Source organism: Macaca thibetana, chromosome X (assembly GCF_024542745.1).
Source record: "Macaca thibetana thibetana isolate TM-01 chromosome X, ASM2454274v1, whole genome shotgun sequence".
Lineage (NCBI taxonomy): Eukaryota > Metazoa > Chordata > Mammalia > Primates > Cercopithecidae > Macaca > Macaca thibetana.
Window position 1 is genome coordinate 128,922,645 of NC_065598.1, and position 24,793 is coordinate 128,947,437.

Below are 24,793 nucleotides of genomic sequence, written 5' to 3' on the forward strand. Positions count from 1 at the left end.
ATCACCTGAGGTCAGGAGTTCGAGACCAGCCTGGCCAACATGGTGAAGCGCTGTCTCTACTAAAAATACCAAATATTAGCCGGGCGTAGTGGCGGGCACCTGTAATCCCGGCTACTCAGGAGGCTGAGACAGGAGAATCGCTTGAACCTGGGAGGCAGAGGTTGCAGTGAGCTAAGATCACACCATTGTACTCCAGCTTGGGCAACAAGAGCAAAACTCCGTTTCAAAATAAATAAATAAATAAATAAGCTCTCAGTGAAGTTATATTGTTGAAGTGCTTATCATTTCTCAATGGTTTCTAAAGCCATTGCGCTGTGAGGTATTTGGGGAAAGAGATTCAATTTTCCCATTAGGTTTAGCCTATTTCATCCTTTGACAGCATCTTCACTTTATTTTTATTTTTTTATTTTTAAATTTTTGTCTTTTATTTATTCTTTATTTTGTTAAAATTTAACTTACATAATTATATTTATGATTTACTAATACTTAATTCTGTTTTTAATAAGGCCTCATTCAAAGTGTTTCATTTAAAAAAATAATAATGGTAGAGTCAACCAATAAAGTGATGATATGCAGGTTTCCAGCTCCTAGGTAGTAGAATTCTTATAGGGAAGATGTTTCACTGTACAAATGAACTAACCCTCAGGAAGCTTAAGGATCCTGTGAAGGACACACACCATCTAATCTAATCATGTCAGATGATGTAAATGTGCAATGATTAAATTTTTGCCGGGGAGGGAAGCCCCTGCCTACTCATCCTCCCTTCTTTAGGATGTTTCCAGAACATAATATGCCTGATCAAAAGTTTTCTCTTTTTCTTTCTTTCCTTTTTTTCTTTTTTGAGACAGGGTCTTACTCTGTTGCCCAGACTGGAGTGCAGTGATACAATCTCGGCTCACTGCAACCTCTCTGCCTCCCAGGTTCAAGTGCTTCAGCCTCCCAAGTAGCTGAGATTATAGGCGCCCGCCACCACGCCTGGCTAATTTTTGTATTTTTAGTAGAGACAGGGTTTCACCATGTTGGCCAGGCTGGTCTCGAACTCCTGACCTCAGGTGGTGTGCCCACCTCGGCCTACCAAAGTCCTGGGATTACAGGAGTGAGCCACCGTGCCCAGCCTGATCAAAAGTCTTGACCTTTTGATTTTACAATGCAAGTTCATGGGCCTCTGACTCTTGGAACTGCAAATACTTACCTCTAGAATTCGCTCAGGGGTCTCTCCTAAGGTATAAGCGAGACAGGCACAATGTGCATCCTCTCGTATCTCAAGAAAATGAGAAGTTTTAAATTGTTCTCTCTTCTACTTTTTTTTGTATGAATGTGTGTGAAATTATTTCCAGATTTTGTAGTTGTTTTTGTGCTACTTTACACGCATGTAACTCTGATAATGCTTATCCAATATTAAAATCATGTTTTCTCTATATATATTAATATGGAAGGGTCTTTTTTATTATTATTATTATACTTTAAGTTCTAGGGTACATGTGCATAACGTGCAGGTTTGTTACATATGTATACTTGTGCCATGTTGGTGTGCTGCACCCATCAACTCGTCAGCACCCATCAACTCGTCATTTACATCAGGTATAACTCCCAATGCAATCCCTCCCCCCTCCCCCCTCCCCATGATAGGCCCCGGTGTGTGATGTTCCCCTTCCCGGGTCTTTTGGTAACAGAACTGTTTAAGTTCTCTAACAATGACAAGGTCACTGTTAATGAGCAGTTTGGTGTGACTGAAGATGCACAGAAACACCCGAAGAGGCCAGGCGTGGTGGCTCATGCCTGTAATCCCAGCACTTTGGGAGGCCAAGGCAGGCACATCACTTGAGGTCAGGAGTTTGAAACCAGCCTGGCCAACATGGTGAAACCCCATCTCTACTAAAAATACAAAAATTAGCCAGGCATTGTGGTGCGTGCCTGTAATCCCAGCTACTTGGGAGGCTGAGGCAGGGAACTGCTTGAATCCAGGAGGTGGAGGTTGCAGTGAACCCAGATTGCGCCACAGCACTCCAGCCTGGGCCACAGATCAAGACTCTACCTCAAAAAAAGAAAAAAGAAACACATGAAGAAAAAGTGGGACACTGCAGTTACATGGAAGCCAATTTAATACACTTGATCTTGGGACCAAAAGCATCTATTTGTTTACTTTCAAGTGCATTTTTAGCTAATTGGTCTATCAACAAACATTTTCTGAGATCCTACTATGATCAGGCTGTATGCTAAGTGTTAAGGATACAAATAAGATATAGTTTGCTAGAAGTGTTCATAGTATAGTGAAGGGATCACCAGACCACTGGATCCCTATAGGTCTATTCCAGGAAAGTGAGTCCAGATTCCATTCAAATAGACTAATTTTTCACTCCAGCTACAACTGTGAATGGGGACTGATGATGAGAATTTCACTGCCTCCTTGGGGTAGCCTATTCTCTCTTTGGTCAGCTTATGTTGTTGGAAAGTTATTGCCTGGATTGAGAAAAAGATGTCTTCCTATATCTCTCCTCTACTGATCCGAGTCTGCCTCCTCCCACTCCAAAGCCACCAAAACTAGTTTATTGTTACTTTGACTTGAGAGCCCTTCATGTTTTTGATAACAGCCACCAACGTACCCTGAATCTCCACTCCCCGCCCCAAATTAAAGAGATTCAGTTCCATCAACATTTCCTCATAGAATGCGATTCTGAGTATCCCTGCCATTCCTTATTAAAGAAATCACAGGTAGCAGCAGATAGAGCAGTTATTTAGGGGGCTGGTAGCAGGGCCCTGATGACAATTTACAAACCTATTTTGATGAAGAAAAAGGAATGCATTAGGTCCTCAGATAACAGGGTCCCAGTTTGTGGCCTTCATTATCAAGTATAAGCAGAATTAATAATTCATATCCTGCTAATGCACAGCAAATCATGTAAGAGCTTCAGCTTTAGAAAAGTCTTTAAACCATGCGCGCACACACACACAGACACAGGCACACACACATCTCAAAAGCATGAATAAAAGCAATCTATATATCCAGCCCAATCAATCATGATTACTGAAGGCCCTCTGATTACTGAAGAGAGTTCCCTCGCTGGCAAGAAAAGTTTCTGTCTTTGCTAAGCTTTTCCATCCTTGGACTCAGCAGCCTCTCCCCAAACTTTTCACTCTACATAAAAACTTTCATTCCCAATTAATACAGACTCAAAATCCAACTGTCCCCATGAATTTAGGGTGTTGGCAAAGAATCACAGTGCTTCTCTAGTCCAGTTTTTATTGGATAGAGGAAACGGCCCTAGAAAGGAAATGTCAAGGCTGGGCATGGTGGCTCACTCCTGTAATCCCAGCACTTTGGGAGACCGAGGTGGGCGGATCACCAGAGGTCAGGAGTTCGAGACCAGGCTGGCCAACACAGTGAAACTCTGTCTACTAAAAATACAAAAAATTAGCCAGGCATGGTGGCACATGCCTGTAATCCCAGCTACTTGGGAGGCTGAGGCAGGAGAATTGCTTGAACTCGGGAATTGGAGGTTGCAGTGAGCCAAGATCGTGCCATCGCACTCCAGCCTAGGCAACAGAGTGGCAGACTGTCTCAAGAAAAAAGAAAAAGAAACAAAACGTCCATTTTAGGTGGCAGACCCAACTAAAACTCAAGTTCCATCTCTTTTCTTTGTTCTCCATCAAAATCTCTCCAAGTTCTCTTTTAAAAGTCAGCAAAAAGCATCAAGAGAAATATAATTCATTAGTAGTGGTATCTTGGGAAAATAGGTTCCTGGTAATCAAATTTGTACTCAGTGAATTTGGGCCTCCCTTGCCTTTGAGCTCTTTTTTTTTTTTTTTGGCGGGGGGGACGGAGTCTCGCTCTGTCGCCCAGGCTGGAGTGCAGTGGCGCAATCTTGGCTCACTGCAAGCTCCACCTCCCGGGTCCACGCCATTCTCCTGCCTCAGCCTCCCAAGCAGCTGGACTACAGGCGCCCACAACCACGTCCGGCTAATTTTTTGTATTTTTAGTAGAGACAGGGTTTCACCGTGTTAGCCAGGATGGTCTTGATCTCCTGACCTGGTGATCTGCCTGCCTCGGCCTCCCAAAGTGCTGGGATTACAGGCGTAAGCCACCACGCCCGGGCTTTTTTTTTTTCCAAATAGAGACAGGGTCTCACTATGTTGCCCAGGCTGGTCTTGAACTCCTGGGCTCAAGCTGTCCACCCACCTTGGCCTCGCAAAGTGCTGGAATTATAGGCATGAGCCACCAAGCCCAGCCTCTTTGTGCACCTTTTAATGACTTTAACAATGAGGATGATATTGACGGTATATTCTATCCACGTTTTTGCTTGCATCACAAACTGATTTTTTTTTCTTTTTAGCTTCATCAAGTTGAAATTTCTTGTTAAAAGGAACAAAAGATCCAACTTCAAGCAACCCCCTTGTATATAAGGATACCGTACTATTCTGCCTATATCAGCAGTCAGGGCAGCAAGATGTTTTCTTTTCTATCAGATTTCGGCAGACTGTAATAAAACTCAAAGCCTGAAAACGGGAGAGATGAGGTAGTCTCTCCAAACATGCTCATGTGGATGGTGCCAGGAAGCCCCTAGGCAAGTAAAATAACTGGGTGCTTCTTTGAAAGCCTCAAATCACTTTAGCCTCAAATAAACCTTGACACCCAAGTAGGGGTATCAGGCAATCCACATAGGCCATTTATATCTCTGTGTTGCTGTGAGAAAGAAGGACAGAGTTTCCTAATCCAGACACTGAAACACTAAGTGGTAGCCTCCCATTTGTAACCGATGAGTATTCACAAGGACAGGTGGGTAATGGAGGATGAACATTCCCTCCCAGCATTTTTAATTAACTGGTTGTTGGATTTATTGGTCAGCTCAGTGGGAAATCAGAACCTACTACTTGGGGGCTATTTTTATAGCCTTCTGGAGTTGGGTTGCCTTAGTACAGACATCTGGCACCATTCCTAGAAGTGGTTAGATTTGTATTTTTCCCTTTTAAACAGCAACCAGTGAGTAGATTTGAGCATTCCAGGCATCTGGCAGTAATCTGATATAATAAAGGTGCCCCTCTCTCTTCCCACTTTGGTAATATAGCATATGCACCACCAGTTTATCCCTTCACATCCAGCAGCAGGTCAGAGGCAAAGGGAGTGTGGTTAAAACACAAATAAACTCTGTAAAATCTTGGAAGCAAGGGGTCGTATCTATCATCAATACATTTATAAGCTATAAAACCAGAGTAAGTCATCTCTGAATAAGCAATATTAGATCTTATCAACCCCAAATTCCTCAAATCAGAGTTTCAGCTCATTTCCTCTGTCTTCCTTCAGATGAAGTACTGTTTAGGAAAAATGGGAGCCTTTTGCCATCAAAGATCTTTTTACAGCATACACTAACAATTTCTGTGCAGATATTTGGGTGGCAAATTGTAAACCGATACCTATTTTGCAATAAAATTACCACAGCATTAAACTGACATAATAGAGACAGAAATTCTATTCTGTTGACTTTTGGTCATGCAGGCACTCACTTTAATATGGGAGATGAATTAAACTCATCCTTGGGAAATCCAAGGGTAATGACCGAAACACAATGTGATTGAGCTAATTATCAACCAGGTGTGCTTTAAGGAGTTGATGGTTCAATCTATTACTGCTAAGTGCACAAGCCTGTTTTAGGGAGGAGTTTATGAGAGCAGGTCAGACACTGCAACTTCCCAGAGGGCAAAAGACAATGTTTCTGCAGATCCCACATTATGTTGAGCCCACCTAAATCCTGTTCAACCACTTAGGCCAGCTCAAGAACCTGAAAAGATTTCTGGACTACCTAAGATCCCAGGAAGCTGGCCATCCCTGAAGTCCACAGCAGTTACTGTCTATAAGCAATGGGCCTGTACTGCCTGGTACTGAGAGTCAACTTCCCATTTGTATATGCCTCGTCTCAACTAAGTAAACCGCGCAAAGGTACACACATGTTTTTTAAATATCCCCCATGATGTCTGACCTTGTTAAGTATTTGCAGATTGAGATCTGGATAAAAAGTAACTTTTAAAATACTTCACATTACTGTATGGATATTTCTTTCATTTGTTTGTCTCTGTAAATGAAGTACGGTATATGAAACATAACCATTTAATGGCTCTGGTTCATTATAAGGAACATCAGTCTCATATGGTGTGGGACACAGAGCTGGGTGTATATTTACATCATGATATCCCTGACCAACATTGGCACATACTACAGAACAGAGCCCTGCTTCTCTGAGAGGCCACATTTACCTTCCTCCAGACATCTCCTTTCATTTATTGCTCCACCATTTATTGGTACTCCCTCCACTCACACATCTACCTTGTTCTAGCATCACAGGATCCTGAATTCACAGCCATTACCAACCAATTCCAGTACACATTTCTTCAGGTGGTCAAAGTGTCTGTTCCTCAAACTGCATATCATCAATCTTCTTCGATGAATCCCATTCTACTAGACTGTAAGATCCCAGAGAACAGGGACTAAGTCTGAATCATTATTGTATGTAAACCCTGCCTCCCACACTCCACCACCACCCAACCCAGAAGCCTACAGTTCAAGGAATGCTCAATATACAGTTTAACTGAATTCCAGGATTCCAAATTTCCTACCAGCTACTGGAAAATTCTGAATCTCTAGGTGATTGGTAAGTGATTTGACCAATGGTCTAGTTGTTTTTATTTTTATTTTATTTATGTATTTATTTATTTGTTTGTTTGTTTGTTTTTTGAGACAAGAGTCTCACTCTGTCACCCAGTCTGGAGTGCAGTGGCATGATCTGGGCTCACTGCAACCTCCACCTCCTGGGTTCAAGCGATTCTCCTGCCTCAGCCTCCTGAGTAGCTGGGATTACAGGCGCCCGCCACCACACCTGGCTAATTTTTGTCTTTTTAGTAGAGACGGGGATTCACCATGTTGGTCCGGTTGGTCTCGAACTTCTGAGCTTAGGTGATCCACCCGCCTCAGCCTCCCAAAGTGCTAGGATTACAGGCATGAGCCACCACGCTCGGCTAGTCTAACGGTTTTTAAATTCAACTTAAACTAAAGCACAGAAGGAGAACACACACATGACAACTGGCCTATAGGAGCAGGCCCAAAGTATTCAAGTAGGCATCCGCCTAGCAGAGATCCCCTTGTTTTTCGGCATAGGGAAACTTCAATATTTGAATGTTAAATGTTGAATTTGCATTTAGAAGATAACAATCAATCAAATATTTATTGATTGCCTGGCACATAGACGGCCCTGTGCAAAAAGTCCATGAGAAAATGGATGTTTTCAATAAAGAAGTACCATCTTTGAAGTACCATGATGGTACTATTGAAGTACCATCAAGTGGTGGTAGCAAGAACATAGCAGCAACTCTGCACACTTTTTATCTTAAGTCAGAGCTCATCCAGACTGAATAGCCATGGTCCCTGAGAAAATACCAGGTACTTATTTCTTACTCCATGTGGAAAATTTGAGGATTAAACAAAACAGCAATACAAGGGTTCATCTTCTTTAACTTTTTTAAAAAAATCCATTTATATTTTCCTAGTCAACTGAAAATCAATTTCTTTCTCAAACGTTCCTCCAGCAAAATAAGGAGGAAGGGGAATCTGATTACAGGATAAGAGATCTTACCTAGGACCATTTCAAAGATTTTCTAAGGTCTGCTTATTACTTTGCTGAAAACTTCTCTCATGGTTATCCTTCTCCTCAGTTACAGCCCATGTTCTCTGGCTTCTTGGTGGTGGCAGAGCAACCACCACTGAATGAAATGGCTTCCCACACAAACTCCAATTGTGCCAGAGCTGACAGACTACCGATACCAAAGGGTTTACTGAGCACCACCCAGAGGGAACTTTTTCACAAAGTAGTATTTATTTTTAGAAGTGGATTATGTTTTATATTGTCCATCTCTCTCTCTTTGGAAGAATGTGTCCTTAAATTGCTCATAAAGAAAACCACATGGGTTTTCCAGGAATTTCTGCTTGAATCTAACTACTTCTGTTTCTGAAGCAGATATAATAAAAATAATGTTGTATTTCTGGTTAATATGACAACACGCCACTATAAAAGTTTATCAAAAGAACCATTTCTATAATAGACATACTTAATGGCATCTGAAATGTTAACATTTGATTCAGAAGTTAACTGTAAATCAAATATTATTTCTTTGCAAGAGGGTAGACCAAAAAAGCTTAAAAGACATTAACTGAGGTGAATTTTTATACCAAATATTTACTTAATATTAAACTTTTTCTTGCCGGGCATGATGGCTCACGCCTGTAATCCCAGCACTTTGGGAGGCCGAGGCGGGCAGATCACAAGGTCAGGAGTTCAAGACCAGCCTGGCCAACATAGTGAAACCCCATCTCTACTAAAAATACAAAAAAAATTAGCTGGGCATGGTGGCGGCGCCTGTAATCCCAGCTACTCGGAAGGCTGAGGCAGGAATGGCTTGAACCTGGGAGGCAGAGGTTGCAGTGAGCCGAGATCGCGCCATTGCACCCCAGCCTGGGGGACAGAGCGAGACTCCATCCCAAAACAAACAAACAAACAAACATTTTAATTTGAAAACATTCTCAAACACAAGTACCTTTTTTTCATGAAAGCGAAAACTTTTCTCATTTCATATCACGTACATATACACAGACACATATTTCTTTTTAACTTGTCTCTGGATTTTTATTTTATTTTATTTTATTTTATTTTACTTCATTTCATTTCATTTCATTTATTTTTGAGAGGGAATCTCGCTCTGACACCAGGTGTCAGTGGCGTGGTCTCGGCTCACTGCAACCTCCGCCTCCCGGGTTCAAGTGATTCTCCTGTTTTAGCCTCCCGAGTAGCTGGGACTACAGGCCCGTGCCACCACACCCAGTAAATTTTTATATTTTTAGTAGAGATGGGGTTTCACCACGTTGACCAGGATGGTCTCAATCTCTTGACTTTGCGATCTGCCCGCCTCGGCCTCCCAAAGTGCTGGGATTACAGGTGTCAGCCACTGCACCTGGCAACCTCTGGATATTTCTGAGTTAAAGTTATATACCTGAAGAGGGTGGAAAAGGTAATTTCTTATTTCAGAAAAGAGGTTTGAGGTATGTGTTTTTAAGAATGCTACCATTTACAGAATGTCAAAAACATCTTTCCCCGTTGGAATTACAACTGATGGAGCAAAGTACTGACTATCTCCAGATTTCTAGAGCTGGCTGTGTGACCTGAAGCAGGTCACTTAGACTCGCTGAGTCTAAGGGACGTTAGAACAGTGCCTGACATAGAATACCGTCAAAACCTACTCTTGAACTTTACCCAGGGGTTGGGCCAGATGATATATAATGTCCTTTCCATTTCTAAAAATCATGGATGAAGATGCCATCTAAATAAAAGAATCTGCTTTAAAATATTTTGTATTAACCAAATATTTGAGCCTTTGCTATTTTATTAGGTAACAGAAAGTACGGTGATACTTCAAATAAGCTTTTCTGAAAAAGAAATCAGTTTTATTTAAAGAAGGACACTTTAAGACAATTCATTGCTATTTTTCCTTCATATTTTTGTATATTTTTAAAAAGTTTTAATAATTCAAATATATTACTTTTGTTCTCAGAAAAAATAATTCTCTACATCTAGGCATGTGAGATGGCTTGGGTTGGAGGCTGAAGATTATGGCAAAGAACATTTTCTTCTCATTTTTCTGATTATAAAAATCATAGAATTTTAAAATTCTGCATTATAGAAATTTTAGGATGTAAACCTGTAATTCCAGAACTTTGGGAGGCCAAGGTGCGGGAATCACTTGAGGCCAGGATTTCGACATTAGCCTGGTCGATATGGCGAAACCTCGTCTCTACTAAAAATACAAAAACTAGCCAGGCATGGGGGCACACACCTGTAATCCCAGCTACTTGGGAGGCTAAGGCACAAGAATCACTTGAACCACGGAGGCAGAGGTTGCAGGGAGCCGAGATTGCACCACTGCACCCCAATCTGGGTGACAGAGCAAGATCCTGTCTCAAAAAGAAAAAGAAAAAAAGAAATTTTAGGATATGTAAAACAAAAAAGAAACTATCCATGATTCCACCACACAAAAACAATCTCCATTAATATTCTAGCATATTTCCTCACAGCATTTTCTACCTGCATACTATAGTCAACTGAGATTCATTATATTGCCTGATGGTTTGCTTCTTCCCATGTATTATTTTGTGAATATTTTCCACTGTCATTAAAAGTCTTTAAAAACACCACTTTAGGCCGGGTGTAGGAGCCCATGCCTGTAATCCCAGCACTTTGGGAGGCCGAGGCGAGCAGATCACTTGAGGTCAGGAGTTCTAGACCAACCTGGCAGGAGAATCGCTTGAACCCGGGAGATGGAGGTTGCAGTGAGCCGAGATTGTGCCACTGCAGTCCAGCCTGGGCAACAGAGTGAGACTCTGTCTCAAAAAAAAAAAAAAAAAAAAAATCCCCCATTTTAATGGCTTTATCATAGTGTCCTCTACACAACCATTCCTCTATGTTCAGATATTTAGATTGTTTTCCAATTGTTTGCTCTTACTGCATAAACAATGCTGCAGTTAACCCCCTTATAAATATGATTTTACAGCCGAGCGTGGTGGTTCATGCCTGTAATCCCAGCAATTTGGGAGGCCGAGGTACCTGGATCACCTGAGGCTGGGAGTTTGAGATCAGCCTGGCCAACATGGTGAGACTCTGTCTCTACTAAAAAAAAAAAAAAAAAAAAAATGCAAAAATTAGCCAGGCACAGTGACGTGCACCTGTAGTCCCAGCTACTCAGGAGGCTGAGGTAGGAGAATTGCTTGAACCCGGGAGGCAGAAGTGGCAGTCAGCAAGACCTGTCACTGCACTCCAGCCTGGGCGACAAGAGCGAAACTCTGTCTGAAAATAAATAAATTAAAAAAATGTAAATAAATAAATACACTTTTATGTACATCTCTATGACTGAACAGAGACTTGTATTTCCTTTGCAGCAAGCCACTGGCAGAGAAGGGATGGGGAATACTGTTAGGAGCCAAGTAGGACTTGACTTGTATCATTCCCACTCCTCCCCTTTCTTGCTTGCCTTTATGGCACTCAGTCTTCCTCTCCCTTACTGACCTAAATCTGGTTCTGGTTTCTGATCGACCCTGACCGTGATGTACTGAGCAGAAATAGCTGAGGAGACGGGCAAAGGCACACAAGACTGTGACTGGAGGAGCAGGAAAGTCACCAAATACCTGGCCCACAGGTACCCTGGCTCAAGGTAGCAATGGGGCCACAGGAGCTTCATCCAGGTAGTTGCTGAGCCCTGAGCAACATCTGTGCCAGTACCGAGGTACAGATCCTCAGTGCAATCTAGAGGACAGTGTAGAAGGATAGCTGAAATGTTTCAAATAATTCAGTGTATATTAACATTCTCATCAATATCCAGTTGATGTTTTGATATATCTGACATGATTTTAATTCATATATAATGAGAGAGCTTAGTGCCAACCCCTTCACTCTCTCACCATTATTTTTCTTTGAAATCTGGAAGCCCTGTGTTTCTTACATCATTTCTTCCTCTGGTCACAAACTGTGTGACAACAAAGTGGTCACTGGACCATATACCTCTTGTTAATAAAGGAATAATTCTGTGAAACATGGTCTCTCCCTTCAGAGCCCTGCAAACAAATTGGGAAGTAAAAAGGAAAACGCCAGAAAGAACCAAAGAATAATAAAGTGGAGTGCTAAAACTATTATCAGGCTGGCAAGTGCTCTGAGAGGTCAGAAATGGGACCGAGGCCAGTTTGAAATGGAGAAGAGGAGGTAGGACTTAGTTGTGAAGATGGGTAGCCTTTAGTTACCCAGAGAGATGGGAAAGATTCCCAAAACCAACAAAGCCACTTAGGAGAAAATACATCCCCATCAATAGTCATTCTAGCATGTGTCCTCTCACAGATTAAACTGTTGATGAGAAGGCATTTAGGAAAAATATGCTGACTAGGTTACTGGTTCAAGCCTAGTTTATCACTGGAGTCTTTAAGAAACTGAATTATAGTGGTGGGACTCAGCCACTTCAAAGAGAAACCTAAGTCATTGATGAGGCAGCACTAAATAAGTAGCAATAAAAAAGAGAAACCAACAAACAACATTGAGGCCTAGACCTATATAAAAGCAAAAATAAAGAAAAATAGTCTTTCCTGAAAGAAAGTTGACATCTAAGTGCAAACGGCTTTAAGGGTACCTTCATTTGCTTTCTGGCCATTTGTACATGACCTATGCACACAGCAAAGGAAGCAAATGTACCACATCATCTCCACCCCACAGGATACCATCTGCTCTTTTCAAAGTAAGTCTCCCCTCACCAAGCACCAACAGTTTACATGTTTAACTGTCAGTACTTATTCTTAAAATCATTGTATTAAAGAAAAAAGAGAGGTTGGAAAACCATATAATCAAGACCCCCATTTCATAAGAGAAGTTGAAACCATGGAAAGCGTACATCTTGTACAGATATTTGCCAAGATATTTTGGACATACTGGAGGGAAACATTCATAAAATTGTGCTGGCTCTGCCATAAATCACTCCAAAAGAATTCTTTCTGAATTATTCTATCTCTATCTATATGGAGATCAAAGACCCACTGGCTATTCCCCACTGAAATACTCTACAATTTCCAATGGAGTTATCTGCAGGCAAATGATGAAGCTATTAACACTTGCCAGACCAGTGACACTATAAAGTTAACTGTGGTTGAGGTGTAAGGAGCTTTGAAGTTCACAGCTTTCTTTCAAGTTGTCCAGATCCCCCATTTAAGAATACCCATCCCCGGGAGATCACACCTTCAGGTTATCATATGGAAAAATCTCAGTCAATTGAATCTGCAGAACGCTAGTCCAGGACATCTTAAAAGAAAATAGATGTCAAATCTGTTCCCAAAGATTCTCCTTTCTTTGGCTTTGTTGAAATGTCAATCTAATACAGTATGAAACGTTTCATTTAGTGGGGATTTGGGGTTAAAAAAAAAAAAAAGGACTTGACCAGTTCTGAAGAATAGTTTGCTTCCTGTTGAGACAGAAACAAGGTGATACAAGAAAAGATGAATGAATATATTTAAAACAAAATGGAGGGTGGACAAGGAGGAGGAGAGAAAAAAGGCAAAAAGTAGGTAAGAAACAGAAATCGTTCTTGTTAAATTCATCTTCTTAATAGTACTGTCCGCAATAACCTTAATATGTCATAAACATGAAAACAGAGGAGAAAATTAATTTCGTAGAGATAGAGCTACATGCTAAGCAGAACTGCAAGTCACAAAGACCAGGGACATGCAATAAGAACATGTATAAAAACTCTACATTCTTCAAACCTAGATGGACCTCACACATTCTTAATGAAACCAGATCTATTCTGGCCGTATCCCTACTAGAATGCTGATACCCACAACATTACGGACAAAACTCAAAACCATTCCATTTCCTAAAGTCTGCAGTGTTCTTTTTCTAAGTGGTAAAGAAGAAAAAAAAATGCAAGTGACTCAAGAACCAAGACATCTCTGCCATTATTAGGGAAAGGAGGGAGGACAGGCTGCATTAATATGCAGCCCAAAATTGACTTAAAAACATAAGAAATTAAGTTTGCATCAAATGTGCCTGTGAACATGCCTTCTACATGTAGGAGATAAACTGTGTATTAAATTAAAATGTAAATATTGAAAGGGCAACTAGTAATTTTGATAAGAGGTCAACTGAACTCAATTGAATGTCCAGAGTCACAGGTTAGCGCAAATTACTTGTAATGGATGCATTTTCACAGTCTACAGAAGTCTGACAGCTAGAACTTTGATACATCTGAGCAATATATAAATATCCATTAAAACAGATTTGATGTAATAAGGTAACACCTGATTTCCAGATTCTTCCAGTATACATCCAGCCACTCAGTTGTATCCATTTACAATCAAGCTCTCATTCTTCCCTACTCACCTTCAGGAGTTAGCCATTCAAAACTGTATTAAGTGCCTGCTACCTGCAAGACACTTTTTCATTTCCATCTGCAGAAGGTGCCTGGCTCTCTAGAAGCTGGGATGATTAATTTTTTATTTTTAAAAGTTGGCCGGGTGCGGCGGCTGACGCCTGTAATCCCAGCACTTTGGGAGGCCAAGGCGGGCAGATCACGAGGTCAGGAGATCGAGACCATCCTGGCTAACACACGGTGAAACCCCGTCTCTACTAAAAATACAAAAAAATTAGCCGGGTGTGGTGGTGGGCGCCTGTAGTTCCAGCTACTCAGGAGGCTGAGTCAGGAGATTCTCTTGAACCCGGGAGGCGGAGCTTGCAGTGAGCCAAGATCGTGCCACAGCACTCCAGCCTGGGCGACAGAGTGAGACTCCATCTCAAAAAAAAAAAAAAAAAAAAAAAAAAAGTTGTATCTTATGAGATTCCTTAACATACCCCTGATCTAAAAGTGTTCATAACATATGTTTACATATATGTTTTAAATTAAAGTGAATTAAAATTAATTTCAATTAACTTTAGAATTAAAATCAATTTTGCTCTGAAGATGTTTGGGTTTGTTTTTTCCTCACAATTTCATAAGGCCCTTGATATAAACTGGAAATATACAGGGATGTTGAAGACCTGAACTAGAAATTCAAAAGTTCATTTCTAGCCACAATAGAGCACACTATAAAATTTGTCTTCAATATAAAATCTTTTATATGAAAAATTTAGAAAATAGAAAAAAAAAAGCAAAACTAATTGATCATCTCACCACTAAAAAATAGCTTCTATTCACATTGTGGTATAAGACTTCACAGATTTTTGTCTATGTACAGATTTCAGTTTGTTTGTTTTCACCCATTGTATCATACTATATACACAGCTTTATACGCTTCCGAAACTATAAACGGCAAAGCTTTATAACATTCTATCAAATGGACATATCATAGTTTATATAACCGTTCACTCCTCTACTATGGAACATTTTGATTGTTTCCAATTTTCTGTTGTCATAAAACACCTCTGTTCATAAAGCCTTTTTCCTCCCTGTTTTCAGGATGACTTTTCTTAGGAGAAGGTCCCAGAAGTAAAATTCTTGGATCAACCAATGAATATTTTTAGGCCCTTGATAACACATATTGCCAAATTGCTGTTTCAAAAGGATTGTACCAGAAATGTACAAATGTGTCCATTTGACTAAATCCTTACTGATAGCAGATATTTATATATTTATATATGTAATTTATACATACATATATATTCCTTTGCTAATTTTCTTGTAAAAAATGGTATCCCATTGTTTTTGCATCTCCTTGATACTAGTGCCAGAACTTTCTCCCATTTTAAAAAATGCTCCTTTTGGAGAGATGACTTTTTAAGATTCCTGTCAAACCAGACATGCAAGTCTAGTATCAAGTACTATCGAAGGTCAAAAGAAAGTCAGAGAGGCCTTTAAAAAGAAAAAGAAAAACAAAAGCACCATTCAAAAACTTTTAGGAACTCCTTTAAGTTCCTTGTTCGTTTTTTAATTTAATGACTATAGATGCCAGGCACTACTGTTCTTTATCATTTTTACATCATTTTTACATAAGGCCCTCACAATTGGAAATTTCACTCACTCATTCTCTGAACATTGCTGAGGACACATCCTGTCCCATGCTAGGTCCTATGGATATCATAGTGAACACAGAGCCCCTACCCTGCTTTAATAAAGTCCTCGGTCTAGTGGGGAAGGCACGAGGCTTGTTCAGAAGACTGTGGAACACATAGCAAGGGAACCTAACCAAGACTTGAAGGGTCTAAACCAAGGCTTAAAGTAAAAGCTAATTATCCCCAGTTATTTCTTTCAACCATTTCTCATATGACATGATTTTCAGACCCGTCCTGGTCACTGTCTTCAGGATACATTCAACTTTGTCAATGTTCGTAAAATGTGGTGACTATACTTGAACATAATACTCCAGATGTGGTCTGAGCAGCACACATGCTTCTAATACAGCCTAAAATTGTTTTTGCTTAAAAAAAATAAGCTACACCACATTGTTGGCTCATATTAAACTTGTGATCAACTAAATCCCCAAGAACTTTTTACATAAACTGCTGCCAAGTCACATCTCTCATATCCTGTACATATGCAATTTTCTTAACCTAAATTCAAGACTTTACATCTATCACTGTTAACTTTTGTCTTGTAAGTTTTGACCTAGAGTTCCTACAAGTTGAGATCATTTTAAATCTGGAGTCTGTCATCCTATATATTAAACTACACCACCCAGCTTTGTGTTATCTGCAATGCAAAAAGGCTGTCTTTGTGATCAATTATGACCAACAATCTGCTTCTTTAGGGCAGGGGCCCTGATCTGGACAGCTGTGTATTCCTCACAGTGCTTAGTAGAGTGCCCTCTATATAGTAGGTGTCTGGTATTTGTTAAATAAACGAATACTTGGACAGAGCCAAAAAAACAGTTCCTGTGGCCCTTCACTAAAAACATCTTCCAGGTTGACATTGAATCCACTGATCAACCAGCTGTGAATCTGCCTAATTACTAGTTATGCAGTCAAATTTCACAATTTATGCATAAGGATATTACAGAAGACTCTCAAATGTTCTGCTAAAATCAAGACATCTTATATTTATATTTGACATTCTGGCATGGTTGTTCTGATTCAGCCATCATGATGCAGCCATGACAAAAACAGACTACTAGGAGCTGTTTATCATTTATCTGACATTTTTTCCTCAACCCTTATCCAAATTATGGGGAACTCTCACTTTTTACTTTCAATATGAACTTTTTGGATTACACATTCCTTTTTGCCTTTAGATTCTCCATATTTCAGAAGTAAACTTTAAAGAATAATTTCGTATGAAAAACTGCCTTGTAGGCCGGGCGCGGTGGCTCAAGCCTGTAATCCTAGCACTTTGGGAGGCCGAGACGGGCGGATCACGAGGTCAGGAGATCGAGACCATCCTGGCTAACACGGTGAAACTCCGTCTCTACTAAAAATACAAGAAAATTAGCCGGGCGAGGTGGCCGGCGCCTGTAGTCCCAGCTACTCGGGAGGCTGAGGCAGGAGAATGGCGTGAACCCGGGGGGGCGGAGCTTGCAGTGAGCCGAGATCGCGCCACTGCACTCCAGCCTGGGGCACAGAGCAAGACTCTGTCTCAAAAAAAAAAAAAAAAAAAAGAAAAACTGCCTTGAGAAAGTGAAAAATTCATATATGTATAATCAGGAAACCGATGTATTTTTAAGTTTGTTTGGTATTGAAAAAAAAGATAAACCTCTAAAGAGCCTAATAAACCTATTCCCTCAAACCATCAGAAAATCTAAGTTTTATGATTTTAAAAATAGCAGATGCATATTACTTTTTCATGGGATTTTACAAGGAATATTAATGATAGAACTGACAGACATTGACTCAAGGACTCCCAGTAAAGCCTGGATCTGAGTCTATGAGACCATATTATGACGCAAACATTCTCCCCTACTCTAGACTCTTGTCTCTTGAAGGTTTGGAATCAGAAATTTTAAGACACAGACTATTCAAGAAATAAGAGAATTCTCAGAGAATGAGCAGATACTATGCCCAAAATGATTAATGGCCTTTCAAAGATGAGCAAGTGTGGGAAACATATGGCTCCAGGAGATGTGTGCTTTGCTTGCCAGATGGTGCCTGACCTCCTACTCCATCCCTCATCTCTTCTCTGAGATTCACCCCATCCATGACACCCATTCCATTTTTGACCCCTACTCCCACCTTATCCCTGATCTCCATCCTCATGGCTGGGGGATGAGGTGAAACTGAGGGATGGGGCATATCTGTCTGTTTTGCACATTACTTGGTAATAAAAAAAAAATAGTGGAATGTTTTATTGGTTTGTTTTGCAGCTGTTGTAGAAGCACCCCCATATCAAAACAGTCTCATCAGAAAGTTCCCAGCATCAAAATGGTGGATCAATATAAGCATGTGAAAACATCATATAACCACCTATGTAACAGAATGGAAAAAAAAGGGGGGGGGGCAGACTTGAGTGCTAGTTCCAACTTCTACCAGTTGTCTTCCAGACCTTGGGAAATTCTACTTCCTAATCTGAGCTTAACCTTTTTGAAAATGGAAATTTTGGACTAAATGATCTTCATAGTTCCTTCTCAAACTATGATTTTCACACTACCTTGTACTGTCATTTAACTATTTCATTTGTGAGTATCTTGCCTTTAAGCATCTCTGCGACAAGGACCGCATCTCAAACTTTCACAGAAGGCATCACACAATCTAAGCACAAAGTAGGCACTTACAATCATTTGTCAATTGCACTGACTACCAATTTATGGGGAAAGCTAGTTGTTAGTAGGCTTCTATTCAATTACTTCTCTCTGAGAAGCGTAGAACATCACATGTAACCCTGGTTGCTGATCAGATTCTAACTAGCATCAGGCCTAACTCTTTGCTTGAAGGACAAGAATTTCAGGAACAGTCCAAGAGAATATTGAGTCCCCGAATGAATCTGATGCAGGGTCCTCCATGATCTGTGTCCAGATGAAGTCATGCTTCCAAGCAACCCTGTGTTCAACCTCACCTCCTCCCCACTGTCTTTCATCCAATTGGTACGTGCTAAATGTGAAAACACTCTCTGTACTATGTTCAGGAAGAAAAAAAGTGGCCTGTTGTAAGATATTGTTAATATTTTACATTTTAGCATAAAGCTTTCCTTAAAACCTAAGCATTTCTGTGATCTTCTTTGCAAATTAGATTTTGCTCTGATCAAACTTTTATTTATGCTAACTACTATGGGAGCCATTTCTTAATAATTCAGTACTTTTTAATCTTTGTTTTGCTAAAGTTACAAATTTATATTCTATATATTTTCATTGAGCCTCAAATACATGTTAGGCACTGTGCTAGTTGTGAACAAATCACATCTATATGCAGTACATATAGGATGAATTTACACATTTGTTCAACTAGATACAGGTTAACATCCTGGGAAACACATCAGCCTTTTATCTTCCTTTCATGACAGTGATTAAATATCCAGGCACTCAGATTTTCTTAAAAAGGTATGTTCTAATTTCCTTATTAAGAAGACAAGTCACCAAAGGCTAATCTGAGTTTCTCTTTCAACTCCATGCTGCCATCCAAGTCAAGTCTAATTAAATAGTAGTGTCACTACAATTTGGGGCACGGATACCTTACTAATAGAAGAAACTGACATACCAAATAGATAACCAAAATTTCTCAATGGGGCTATACTTCCTTGTAGCTTGACTTCACAAGAACAGTATATAACTGAACTTTTGACCTTCTGTACTCCTCCCATTGAAAATGATGGCAGCTATGGTAGATTTCCGCTTTAAAAAATGAAGTAGTCACAGAAATGTTAGTGGAGTAAAAACAGCCCAAGTAAAGCATTTGGTTTGGCATGTGCAACATCTCAATGAGATGTTGTCACCTGGTGATCCTGTCATAGTCTTCAAAAAAAAGTTCAGTTTCTCAATTCTCTGATTCTTGAGTAGTATCAAGTTTAAAATTTTGTAGCATTAGGCAAATATACCACACAGAAATGAAAGCTGACCCTCAGTGATGGGCATTTGGGCCTTCCCTAATAATCTGTGAAAGTGGTTTTCAAAATCATTGTCTCAACACATTGGTATGTCCAGATCAGCTGTGAATATGTATTCTGCATCAGCTATTATGAATACTAACTACCATCATTTGTAAGTAATTTTCTTTACAAGAAAAAAAAGTGAATTGAAAGTCACACCTATATATAGAAATACCATTGCTAAATCACTCACATTCCAATAGGCTTTCTAGCTTCTACACAGGAGGGGTGGGATTACTGCCTGTGCAAGGGGAACTACACAGAATCTAGGGCAGTCCTGCCTATGGGAAGGTCCTGTTTGGGAAGAGCAAGTCCTGAGAATTAAAGAAAGCACAGCTAAATCCTGAGAATTATGCTTAACCCTAGGCAGCCCAGAGTATGCAGTTTATGAAAGCTATCAGATTTAGCTCTCATAATGGTTGAGGATTGCTCATCTGTATGATAGCTTAAACTTTAATTTTCAAGATTTGGGGTTGCAATGTATTGGGCTTGGGGGATTTTGAAGGAACTGGTTTTGTTTTTGTTTTTGTTTTTGTTTTGGTGGGGGGTGCGTGTTATTCCAAAGCAATCGCCTGACTGATTTTCAATCCTCTCAGCCTGTGAGTGACACAACAGAAGGTGGGAGAATGACACTGCCTTAAAGTGAGAAGGACAGCTAGTTAGGACCCACAGAGGGAGGAATTCTCTTTTGGACTTGCTGAGTTTCAATTAATGTCAGGAGACTGAAATGGAAAAATAAAAGCATATATAACTTATTTGAACTGGCTGCCTTGTCTGTAACATGGACTTAAGACTATCTGCTTTGAAGACTGTTGTGAGGATTACAGACAATGTATATAAAGCACATAGCACAACGTCTGGCTTATAAAAGATACTTTTAATTACTATTAGGCCGTAAGAAATACAGGACTAGGCCGGGCGTGTTGGTGCATGCCTGTAGTCCCAGCTACTCAGGAGTCTGAGGCAGGAGAATCGCTTGAACCCTGGAGGTAGAGGTTGCAATGAGCCAAGATCATGCCACTTCACTCCAGCCTGGGCAACAGAGGGAGACTCCATCTCAAAAAAACAAACAAAAAAAATTGGACTAGGCATGGGTAAGAAGTCAGAACTGGAGAGTTAACTGCATTGAGGTAGCAGTTGAAGCTCTGGGAATGAATGCAGAGTAGAGGGACAAGGGAGCACTGCACCCCTTTGGGGAACAATCACACTTGCATAGGAGAGGCAGAGGAAGAAGACTTTCCATCACAAAGGAGAGAAGGAATACTCAGAAAGGTAGGAGGAGAGTTAAATTCATGTAGTGTCTGGAACCAAGGGAAGAGAAACATCCATGGAGAAGAAAGGGATGAGGAAAAATAAGTCCCAATGAATTTAGCAAAAAGTCAGTTGCTGGTAACCTGCAAGGGCACAATTTTAGCAGAGAGGCAGTGGCAGAAGTCAGATTACAAGGTGTTTCAGAATTAGTGGTAAAGAAATGGAGCCAACAGATATAAACCACTCGAGAAGAAAAAGTCAGTAATATCTCAGTCTGACAGCTGGACCTGGTCCAGACATGCAAGAACAGACTTTAGCTGTAAAGACTTAAATGTGGGATTTTAATATGGAATTTCTGATGACTGCAGGTATAGAGGGGCCTCCCAAGGGAAAAACACATTCCTCCTCAATCTAAATATGGCTTTCATAAGCTCAACAAAGGGAGGCCAACTTTGGTTGTTTCGTAAATCTCCATGGCTTCAAGATAATGCCACTCTATTCTAGGGACTGAAGAGAGGAAAGAAATAGAATGAAAAATTTAAGAACATACAAAGATTGGTGGAGAGCCTGCTCTCTTTGGTGGCCTCCCTGCAGAGCCTTTGTTCTCAAAATTCCCAGACTCTCCAAGAGTCTTTAGGGAGCATAACCCAATCAAGCCTCCTCAAGTTAAAGGAAAAAAAAAAAAAAAAAAAACTTGCCTATTAACTCCAAACCAATCACCTCCTGCTTCCCTTGTATTACACAAAGTCCCTATTTTCAGTGAGTAAATAAATACCACCCCACCCCAAAAGCAGAGAGGTTTTCTAAAAAAGCTGGTAGGGCCCACAAAGCTGATTAGGGCTTGTTTATTTGAAAGGTTCAAATAAAAGGCATTTCAATGGTGAGGAATGTTTGAGGACTATTAAGATGTGACAGGATTCACTAGGGTAAACATGTCTTGCCTCAGGCTTCTGGGAGCCTCTAATCCCTATAACAAGCAAGGTCCTAAATAAGAGAAATAATAATACTAGCTACTATTTATTGAGCAAGCCTGTACCATGTGCCCTTTACATGAATTGTCTCATTTAATCCTCACAATAGAGCTATGAGGCTAGATATTATCAGCCCCAGGGATTCAGAGCCCCTGGGCTAACCTCTGGCGCCAAAGGACCTCCCAGGTTTCACCAGCATAAATGCCCTATACCTATACCCTGGCTCTCAATTTGTACTTTCTTGTCCCAGTACTGCTTAGACTGCTTGGTCTGCAACTGGTTAAGAAAAAATAAGCCTCCTGTCTCTTGACCCCACTATATTTTATCTCACACAGTCTTTGGAAATAAACAGACCCAAGTTGAAATCCTGACTCTGCCCCATCCAATTTGTGTGGTCTTGGGCAAATGACTTCCTCAAATGGATAATAATGGTACCTTCCTCGAGGTGTTGTAAAGACTAATATGCTAGTACAGTATAGTTAGCACTTAGTTAACAATCAAAAATGTTACTTTTTAAATGTTTTAGCATTAATGATTCCATATTTCCCTCACTCAAATATGATTATCTTTTTTATAGCAAAAGATATATATCACTGTAATTTTTTGAAAAGTTCAGAAAATAATAAAGAGAAACAAAAATTAACTCTTAGTCCACCATGTCCAAAAAAACACAACCAGATACTGCAGCATGTGTTTCTTTCATCAAACTGGAAATATAAATACATATAACATATATATAATTTTGTATTCTTTATAAAATTTTAACAAGTATCATCATCTGGCTCATAAAAGATTATTTTTCTTATCATAAAGTGTTCTTTGAAAGCATAATTGTTAACAGCATAATAATATTCCATTGTATGGATGTACCATAATTGATTAACAGTCATGACACCAATTTAACAAAAATAATTGTCTTTTTTTTTTTTTTTTTTTTTGAGATGGAGTTTCACTCTTGTTGCCCAGGCTGGAGTGCAATGGCACAATCTCAGCTCACTGCAACCTCCGCCTCCTGGGTTCAAGCAATTCTCCTGCCTCAGCCTCCCAAGTAGCTAGGATTACAGGCACCCACCACCACACCCGGCTAATTTTTTATATTTTTAGTAGAGACGGGGTTTCACTATGTTGGCCAGGCTGGTCTTAAACTCCTGACCTCAGGCGATCTACCCACCTCAGCCTCCCAAAGTGCTGGGATTACAGGCATGAGCCACGGTGCCTGGTCATACTTGTCTTTTAACCTGAATCTTTAGTACTTCAACCCAGAGGACACTTCCAATGAAAATTCAAGAGAAAAAAGTGTTTCTGTTTCCCCTAATACATACATCATGTTTGGTCATCATGCATTTAACTCCCTCTGTCAGAGGTTTCTGGCTTAGTGTTACCTGTGGATGTCTAAGCAAAAGTTTCAGAAGTTAGGCTTTTGGGTCATGTCCTAGGAAACCACCATCTTGAAAAAGAAGTCTGCAACATTATGTACATTCAATCATAGCTACCTAATAATGAAATGCATATTCTGAACATTTTAAGAAGCCACTACTTTGCCAGACATTGTGACATCAGAGAGATACTCTCAAGCCAGCAGACAGATTCTCATTAAGATGGCTAAGATGGATTAGTTGACCAGGCATAGTGGCTCAAGCCTGTAATCCCAGCACTTTGGGAGGTCAAGGTGGGTGGATCACTTGAGGCCAGGAGTTCAAGACCAGCCTAGCCAACACAGTGAAACCCCATCTCTACTAAAAACACAAAAAAACTGCCAGCGTGGTAGCATGCACCTGTAATCCCAGCTACTTGGGAGGCTGAGGCAGGAGAATCGATTGAACCTGGGAGGTGAAGGTTGCAGTAAGCCAAGATCACACCATTGTACCCCAGCCTGGGTGGCAAAGTGAGACTCTGTCTCAAAAAAAAAAAAAACAAAAAAAACAAAAAAACAAAAAAACAAGGATTGTTTTTACAGTGCACTCAAACAATATTGCATAGCCATTATAATGGCATTGGCATCAACATAATATGGAAAAATTTTCACAATATATTGTTAGGTTGTTTACAAAGCAGGGTATAAAATGGTATGTATACTACAAGCCTTTTTAAAAAGTATATATACACTTTTTTCTATTAAGTCTGTTAACTAAGCTGTCAAGAGTAGTTATCTCTAGGTCTTAGTATTATGGATGAATAATTTTCGTATCTGTGTTTTTCAATTTTCTAAAGTTAACAGGTATTATACCAATACATTATTAATTTTTTAAAAAACAGCCAACATTGTTAATTTTCCCACTGTCTAACCTCTCCGCATAGGGTATATTACCATTCCCTAAGTAGTCTGGCTTATCAAGACTTCATTGTATCAAGAATAATAAATAGACTGGGCATGGTTGCTCACATCCATAATCCCAGGACTTTGGGAGGCAAAAGCAGGGAGATCATTGGAGCCCAGAAGTTCAAGACCAGCCTGGGTAACACAGGAAGACCCAATTTCTACAAATAATAAAATAGCCAGGTGTGGTGGCACATGCCTGTAGTCCCAGCTACTCAGGAGGCTGAGGTAGGAGGATCACTTGAGCCCAGGAAATCAAAGCTGCAATAAGCCGTGGTCACACCACTGTACTCCAACCTGGGTGACAAAGTGAGATCCTGTCTCAATGATGATGATGATAATGATAATAATAATAATAAATAACCCCAATGGAGCCAATAGAACACTGAAATTAGAGTGAAAGTCCTGAATTGGAAACTAAATTCTACCATTTCCTAGCATTATGTCTATGGCAAATTCTTTAATTTCCCTGAGCCTCAGTCCTCATCTCTAAAGTAGAGAATAATACTACCTACCCTACAGGGTTGTTGTGAGTTTAAATGAGACAGTGCAGGTGCAACTGCCTATCTCCATACGTAACACATGGAAAGTCATTCTATTGCTTTCTCAGGAAGAAAGTAAGTGTGAAATGAGTCTCATTTTAATTAGTCAATTCCTGCTCTGTGTTTCTCTTTTTGTTCAATGTGTTCAG

General features: G+C 40.1%; 3 protein-coding genes across 7 annotated transcripts in view; 2 read left to right on the plus strand and 1 right to left on the minus strand.

The window, feature by feature from the left end:
* Nucleotides 1–24,793, plus strand: part of HPRT1 (hypoxanthine phosphoribosyltransferase 1) — a 1,139,661-nt gene that overhangs the window by 540,685 nt on the left and 574,183 nt on the right. The window lies entirely within an intron of this gene.
* The window catches only part of CCDC160 (coiled-coil domain containing 160), an 820,286-nt gene that overhangs the window by 482,581 nt on the left and 312,912 nt on the right, over nt 1–24,793 (plus strand). The window contains exon 1 of one of the 3 annotated variants that reach the window (XM_050777326.1): nt 17,977–17,980. The exons of the other annotated variants lie outside the window; for them this stretch is intronic. The gene's annotated coding sequence lies outside the window, so the exon portion shown is untranslated. Of the gene's footprint in view, nt 1–17,976; nt 17,981–24,793 lie in introns of those variants that run through there. 3 annotated transcript variants of the gene reach the window in all.
* The window catches only part of GPC3 (glypican 3), a 455,763-nt gene that overhangs the window by 362,134 nt on the left and 68,836 nt on the right, over nt 1–24,793 (minus strand). The window lies entirely within an intron of this gene.